Below are 8,008 nucleotides of genomic sequence, written 5' to 3' on the forward strand. Positions count from 1 at the left end.
CCAGGGTAGGAGCCAGCACCACTTCCCTTGGAAGTTGGTTCCAGATCCTAGCCACCCTAACTGTGAAGTAGTTCTTACGGATGTCTAATCTAAACCTACTCTCCAACAACTTGTGCACCGTTATTCCTTGTTTCTCGGTTAGGAACTTACGTGAGCAGTCAGATCTGGCTGACTGCTCTTCCCAGCACATGTCTGAAAAGTTCAGGTCACCCGTGATGACCACGTCCTTTGACCTAACTACCTCTGTGAACTGACTTAAGAATTCCTAGTCTAGCTCTTCTCCTTGGTTGGGTGGTCTGTAGTAGTCCCCCACCGTTGAGTCCCTTTCCCCTCGACTTCCTTGTATTCTAACCCAGAGCACTTCAGTGTGCCCCTCCTCTGACCCCGTGTCACTTGTTGAGGATGTGTATTTCTCCTTAACGTACAGCACCACATCCCCACCTTTCCCCCCTGTTCTATCCCTCCCGTACAGCCAATAGCCCTTGATATTCACCACTCAGTTGTGTGTTGGGTCCCACCACGTTTTGGTGAGCCCCACTATGTCTCGGTTGATGTCAGCTAGCAGGAGGGTAAGTTCCTCCTGCTTGTTCCCCATACTATGAGCATTTGTGTAGAGGCATGTGAGGCCTCCTGAAGATGCATGCACTGGCCCCTAATCTCAGTACTACCTGGGCCCCTGTTGCTTACCTGAGTATTTGTTCTGCTTGTTGTTGTTCTAGGCTGGGCTGTTCTTGTGGGTGACGCTTGGTTTAGTGGTTCAAGTCTTCCTCTGCCCTCGTCTGCCCCTTCCCCTGACAAGCCTAATTTAAAGCCCACCAGAGGAGATCAGCCAACCTAGAAGAGAACACATGCTTACCTTTGGGGGAAAGGTGGAACCCATCCCACCCAAGCACATCTCTTGTCCTGATGTGTGGGTCATTGTCTAGGAAGCCGAAGCCTGCCTCAAGACACCATTCCCAAAGCTGCAAGTTGACCTCTCTGATGCAGGTCTCATGTCATCTTCCATGTCCACTCACTGGTAGAACAGAAGAGAATACCACCCGTGCCCCTATCTCCTTCAGCATGCCCCCCAGAGCGCGGTAGTCCATCATCAAGTGATCAGGGCTTCTCCTGAATAGTTCCATGCATAAACCACTGGAGTTAATTTTTCTCCTCTACTCAGCACTCGTGATGCCTCAGCTAAATAGTGCACCCAGTTGTAGATATATATAAACTAGAGGAACTCCAAAAGAGAGCAATAAAAATGAGAAGATATTTAGAGAAGATTGAAAAAAACTGGATTCATTTAGTCTAGAGGAAAGGCTATGAAAAGAAGGCTATGAAAACAACCTTGTATAAGAGGCTGTTATAAAAAGGATAGTGATTAATTATTTTCTGCCTATAGCAGGATGAGCAGCTAGTTTAATTTTCAACAAGGGATTCAAGATAGATATGAAAGATTTTTTTTCTTCATTTTTAACTATGAGTACTGTTACAGTTTATCAACAGAGGCTGAAGAAACCTTAGCATTGATAAATGCACACAAACTAAAATACTCCATTACATACAGAATGGTAAATAGGCATTCTAGTTCAAATATGCCCAGTCACTTGTTAAGATGTTCACTTGCTGCGCTTCTGGAAATAAAACCATATACCCAAACCCAAACTTTCATCTAAACAAAACTCAGTTACATTAATGATCTCAGAAAGTAAATTATAACTTTTGCTATATTAATCAAGAATCAAGTTAGACATTTTCTCATTAGACATCCAACTCTAGTTATTTGCTTGCATCAGCAATAGAACCAAGGCCAGATTTTTTTTAATATTTTGATTCGTAAGTCCTGTAACAGCCAATAGAAGTTGGGTTGCCCAACCCCTTTAAAATCTGTCACCCAGTTCAAACTGTGGAATATAACAAGTCTGTGACTACATATATAGTTGATATCTAGTACCTATGCAAATAAAAAGATATACATTGGCTATGCAGCTGGTGAGCTGTTTGTAACTAACCCACATGAGAAGACTTTAAAATATAAATTTGGAGCCCAATTTGGAGTTTGGGGTAATCTTGACTTGATTTGTTTTGATTTTTAAAAGCTCACATTTACTGCCTATTTTCAAAAGTGTCTCAGGCATTTAGACTCCTAGGCCTTAAGAACTGGGAAATGGAGGCTTGTTCAATATCATTTGGAATTGTTCTAAAATAAATTCCCTTTGAATGAAACCTTTGAACAAGAGTGAGAATATTTTAGATGATGCAATTTCAAGACATGCAACTGTTCTATTAAGTGTTCTGGTTATGCCATAAAAATTATAATTTAGAACACATTTCATTTGCCATTCATGTATTCAAAATATAGCAGACTTGAGTAGAATGAATTTGTCAAAATGAAAAGAATAAGCCTTTTCATGAAAATGCAATATTTCAGGAATTAGAAAGCAAAATCTAATCATGGGGAAAGGAAGCAGAACAGGAGTTTAGAGTACTTACTTGCTAGATGAGAAATAAATACAGAAAACAAGAGCTAGTTGCAAAATGGCCACTTGGAGTTCTAACTTCTGACAGATTTTAAGGAGTAAGTCTCACAACTACATGCTTTAAAAATGTTTCTGTAAGAGGGCAACTGTGTAGCTGGGAGTCTTAGTATGGGCAGTTCAAGGTACATTTGAAGCATCTTACAAGGTAAAGGCTCTTGCAAAATCCATTGGGAAAAGAATATTCTGTATTTGAAAAGCTGCCACTCATCATCACTCAGTCTCTCATCCCTCACCAGCCCAGGTATAGGGTTACAGAGACTTCAGTTCCAGAGGCAGGTATGCAACCAGAAAACGTTACAAATTATCTTTTTCCCCACCTCCAAGTAGCCCTGAGAACCTGGGTCTGCTGTCATTCTCAGTTCAGCATCTCTCCATGCTTCACAGCATCTGATCAAGTACCTGCCTGACCCTAGCAGTACAGAGGGCTGGTAGCTAGCACTAGCCAATAATGACTAAGGATCTAGAGTACATTCTTTCATTGGAGACACCTGAAAAACTCTAGTTCCTGCTAACAGGTGTTTAAGGTGCATCGAGATAACCCAGCACGCTTCTGAATGTTCTGAGTTACCAATCTTCAAAGAATGTATTTACATGAAAAGATGCATTTTATTTATATCAATGTACGTTTAATGTGCAGCATTTCAAATCTGATGCATACACTGAAATCATTATATGGTGTACATTGCAATTTTATTTTTCTTGCAAACTAGAATCTCACAGTTTTTCAGTCAGTTCAGGATTCTCTTCAAAAAGAGACATGCTGCTACTAACATTTAATTGTCATTTCTATCAACTTTGACTCATGAATCTTTGCATAAATCATCTTAGAACTTTGGACAGCCATTTTGTTTAATTTGCCAGCTTTCAAATTATTCCACACTGAAGGAGTTACGTAGTCTGAGCTGCCCATGTGGTCATGAACAGGACAAACTTGTTCCTGCCAGAAGACTTCTGCATCATTCCTCAGGCTCTCCTCCAAGTTTCCTCCCTCCAGCGTAAACTCAGCCTGTTCTGCAGCTACACCCATGGCATTCTCATCCAGAGTATGTTGCTGGCTTAATTCTCCAGTCTCCTCTCTGTGGAAGCTGACAGACCCTGCAGAATCTGTCTGATGCTCAACAACATTCATTTCCTTCCTTCACTAAGGCACTGGGGTCAGAGCCCTGCCACTGTGGGTTACTACAACAGATACCTGGGGCATCATATTCACATCTACCTACCATACAAGGGATTTCTGTATTCTCTTCTCCAGCATGACACTAGCTGCAAGGAGAGGAATTGCTGCTTATCCACCCAGAATGGGATTCTGTCCTCCCATACAAGTGCTGTTGCTTTCTTCCTAGGGACACAAATCTCCTCTCTGCCTGCCTCCTGGACATAGAAATCTGGGCTCCTGCATCCTCATGCTCCAACCACACCCTGCCATTAACCCTGACTTACTTAACCTGTTCCAGTCTATCTGGAAAGGACTTCTGTGGAACATGCTTAGCAAGGGTTTCTCCTGATTCCCTCTTGGGCTCCAAAACCCACACAACCACAACTACCCTCTGGGACTGGGATCTCTCCTCTCTCCCCAGCAACTTGAGACTCTGAGCTTTCAAGTGTTCAGTGGGTCCACATTTGAAACATCCTGAGAACTGCCTTTCTCTGAGGGTTTTCTGTTGGGCTTGGGAATGCCCAGGGTTATTTGGATGCTTGGGCTTACCCTCAACCCTCCCCCTATCCCCAAAGATGAGTGTTAGTAATGGTGTCAGGGGCTAACAGATAGACTCTGCAGGGGCTGTCAGCTCTCAGAGAAGGGAGACTGCAGGTGATAGAGTTTAAATAAAATAGGTCTGATTTTATTATGTAAGCAACATATCCTTACCATATAGTGCCATGAACAAAACAAAATAGTAACTGCAAAAGACTGATTTAAACCTAAAGCCTCATCACTGCTGAAACTATTAATATGTACATATCAAAATATATATGGTATAATTAATTTTAATAAGTATTCAAATATTCCCTGTATCAAAAGATGACACTGCTCAAAGTCTTTTGGCAAATTTTCCTTTGGAAGAGCCCAATTTTGTGGGGTGATAGTTGGGTCTTTATAGGCAGAAACTGACCCAGGAACTCCAAAGGAGCCACTCCTTGCTAGCACAGCCAGGCTTCTCTTGGGCCTTACTCAGACAAGCAACACCATTGGTTTCACTAAGGCCATTTGCAAAAGGAAAGTAAGGAAAAGGATTTGGCATTGATTTTCCACAGCAAAATGATACCCAAACATGAGATATTTACTGTGGAGCTAATTAGCAGATGTTTCAGTGTCTACACATGAGACCCTATTAGGCTTTAAGAATTAATTGTAAATACAAGTACTATCCTGCTGTGGAGTTTTTTTACTCTGCACCAGCACATGTATAGATGCTGATCCAGCTTCCTGGAGCACAAGGGTGCAGAGTGCAGGGGCTGCCTGCCAGCTAGCCCTGCATTGGAGCACCCTCATGCCCCAGTCAGCCCCTCTGTAGCATAGTGAACCAAGTCAGAGCAGCCCGTGCTGGCAGGCTGAGCTGCCGGACCCCCTGCCAGCTGGGTCTGCTCTAACCCAGCTCAATGTGCTATAGGCCCAGGTGCACATGTAAACATAGCACTTGGGAGCAATAAGCTCCAGTGCAATATGTGCTGGAGTTTATTGCTTCACATTAATATGCATATGTAGATGCACCCAAGGTGTACATCAATCCAATGTGCTTTTTATGATATTGGTGTACATATATAGGCTTTAATGAATTACTTTTCAGTATTTCATGTTTTCTCATCATTTTAAAATATCTTTACTCTTAACATATGTTTAATAGGTTTAATGAGACGCTGCAATTTACATACAATACATATCACTACACAAAATATAATGACACAGATATACATATAAAGGTAACTTTTTTCTTTCCTTTTTTTTACAATTCAGGTAGCATGAAATTTCACGATACATTTATTCACACAACAGAATGCAAATAAGCTTCAGCCACTGGTCAAATATCTCAAAAATGTACCTTATTCTGCAACTACTTGCACAAAATTCTCACCCCACAGGATGAAAAATCATGTCATAGGCATATTTGTGTCACATCCTGTACAGTAAGGAGGCCAAAATGAGCACTGGCACAGTACCACAAATTTCAATAAACTGCAGGCATGTCTACATGTGCATTAACGTGCTTTAGTTAATGTGCATTAAATTTAGTACCTCCATGGTGAAATACTAAGAAAATGCACATTAACCTGTATTAATGAGCATTAACTGAAATGCATGGGGCATTTATACATGTGGTCCCTAGGGGATGCTTTAATAACAGTGCCCAGAGCATCGCATGTATCAGCATCCCTGCACTCCAAAAGGTAGCAGAGGCAATTTATCTAAAGTTAATCAAGCAAGCTTTATTGAATAAGCCCAGTGAAGTTTTAAAGAGCCCCCACTTCCATTTTGAAGCTTGAGGATGCTGATATGAGACACAGGTAGCTTCAGGAGTGTGGTAATTCCCACTCTCCCGCAGACCTGATTAATAGAGTCTGCTTCAATGTGCTGAAATTACAGCTCCTTAGAGCAGCCACCATGCTCATGTATAAGCACCTATGTTTTTTAAGCAATGTTGAATGTGCCTTAGCCTATTTTAATACAAATTAACTAAACAGCACTTTTTTAGTGATGCTTTAATATGCATTAAAATAAGCTAATGTGCATTGAAGCACATGTATAGATGCACCCTCTACAATGACAATCAAAACAGAGCAAATAACCAACTGCTTAGGTTTAGTGACTGATCTGAAAAAAAATCAAAATATTTTTTGCCTAGATCTACTGAGAATTTACAAATATAGAGCAATTATTTGAAATAAAGTAGGTTACATTCAATACCATAATTTTCCATTCAAAAGCAGCACCTTATTAGAAACTCTATACTACTTTTGTTTTGGTTCTAAACATAATACAAACACAAAGATCAAAGCTTCTTCTCCCTACCACTCTCCTTGCTTTTTTTAACAGAATATGAATAGGCATGATCAATTATATTATGATGACAGACTCAATTGTTTAGGAATTGCTTTCTTATTTTTCCTTAGTTATATCCATTGCTAAGTCAAGGGCAATTGTCTTTGTATCTAAAGAGGTCACTTATAACTTGTGAGGTATCCTGCCTTTTGCTGAAAAAATCTAAGAAAGACAGTATCTTTCAATTACTTGGGGAAAGTTATTTTTGAGTTTCTGTAGTTTGATGTAGTATACCTTCTACCTTAAGGCAACACTAAGAATTGCAGTTTTGAATCAACAGCTATATTTCTGCTTTTAAGATCAGGCAGAGGATAGGACCTGATTTCTGCTTGAATAACATGGCTTACCACCTCTGTGTTCCTTTAAAATCATAATGGCCGTGTAGTATCATGATATCTTGCCCTTGAAGAAAAACTGCACATTATATCGATAAAGTCAAAGATCAACCAAACACACTTACACATTACCAAAATCTCCTCAGGCCTGATCCTGCTCTCAATGAACACAAAAGGTACCTATACATGAATTATGGAGTGTGGTAATTACCATGCTCCAGCCAGCCTCCTTATCTCATGTATCATTATCTCTACACTTGAAAATGGCAGCAGGGGCACTTTATCTAAAGCTTGTTCGACGACCCCACCACCATTTTGAATTGTGGGGATGTTGACACATGAGATGCTTCAGGCACTTGATTTAGAGCAACTCTCACAGCATGTTTGTAGATACCCAAAGGAGATTTTGCCCCATTCATTTAAATGGGGAGAAGATAGGATCAGGCCATATGAGAACAAAATTAATGTATACAACTAATGTAATTAAAATGATTTCCACTGCATGACTAATATTTGGCATGTAATCATTTGCAATTATTATATTTAATTAAATGATGCAAGAATTATTATTATGTTATTGATTTTCATAATGCAGAACTAAAGGTTATGTTATACTTTGATATCAAATTCGCAATCCATAAAAAATAGGCCAGTAATTTTAATAGTGAAGGGCACAACTTGCCCTGCAAATCTCAAGATGTTCTCCAAGTACCCTCTAATCTCCTTGAAGGCACTCAGCACTTCAAATTGTACCTTAAAATTAGCAAAGAAAAGAACACCAAATACATCTGCAAAGAGTGAATACACCTTTTGCTCCCATAAAACACACACATGCACACATTTACCTAGAATGCGGTTTTACATGCATATACCCATTGTGTTCAAATTATTTTTACATGCACCAGTGTGGGCCTTTGTAGACAAAGCAAGTGTATTGTATGTACGCTAATGAATTTGATCAACTTTACCATTTATAAAGACTCACATGGTTTGGGTTTAATTTCTTTGCTGATAACCTCAATAGTAGTCATTATCTGGTTAAGGGGTTATCAGGCTAGACCCATAATTTCCATCTGTCCTGTGGTTTATTGTGGTATAAATGGGCTACTTATAAG

The 8,008-nt window shown here is 40.0% G+C and overlaps 1 long non-coding RNA gene across 1 annotated transcript in view; it reads left to right on the forward strand.

Annotated features, from left to right (window-relative positions):
* LOC109307358 overlaps positions 1-7,834 on the forward strand; it is an 8,821-nt gene extending 987 nt beyond the window's left edge. Inside the window, exons 2-3 of the long non-coding RNA XR_002100245.1 lie at positions 754-761; positions 7,542-7,834. This is a non-coding gene — a long non-coding RNA (uncharacterized LOC109307358). The remainder of the gene's footprint in view (positions 1-753; positions 762-7,541) is intronic.
* Positions 7,835-8,008: the final 174 nt, after the last annotated feature.

This window comes from Crocodylus porosus, unplaced genomic scaffold (genome assembly GCF_001723895.1).
Source record: "Crocodylus porosus isolate Cpor-Errol unplaced genomic scaffold, CroPor_comp1, whole genome shotgun sequence".
NCBI classification, from domain to species: domain Eukaryota; kingdom Metazoa; phylum Chordata; order Crocodylia; family Crocodylidae; genus Crocodylus; species Crocodylus porosus.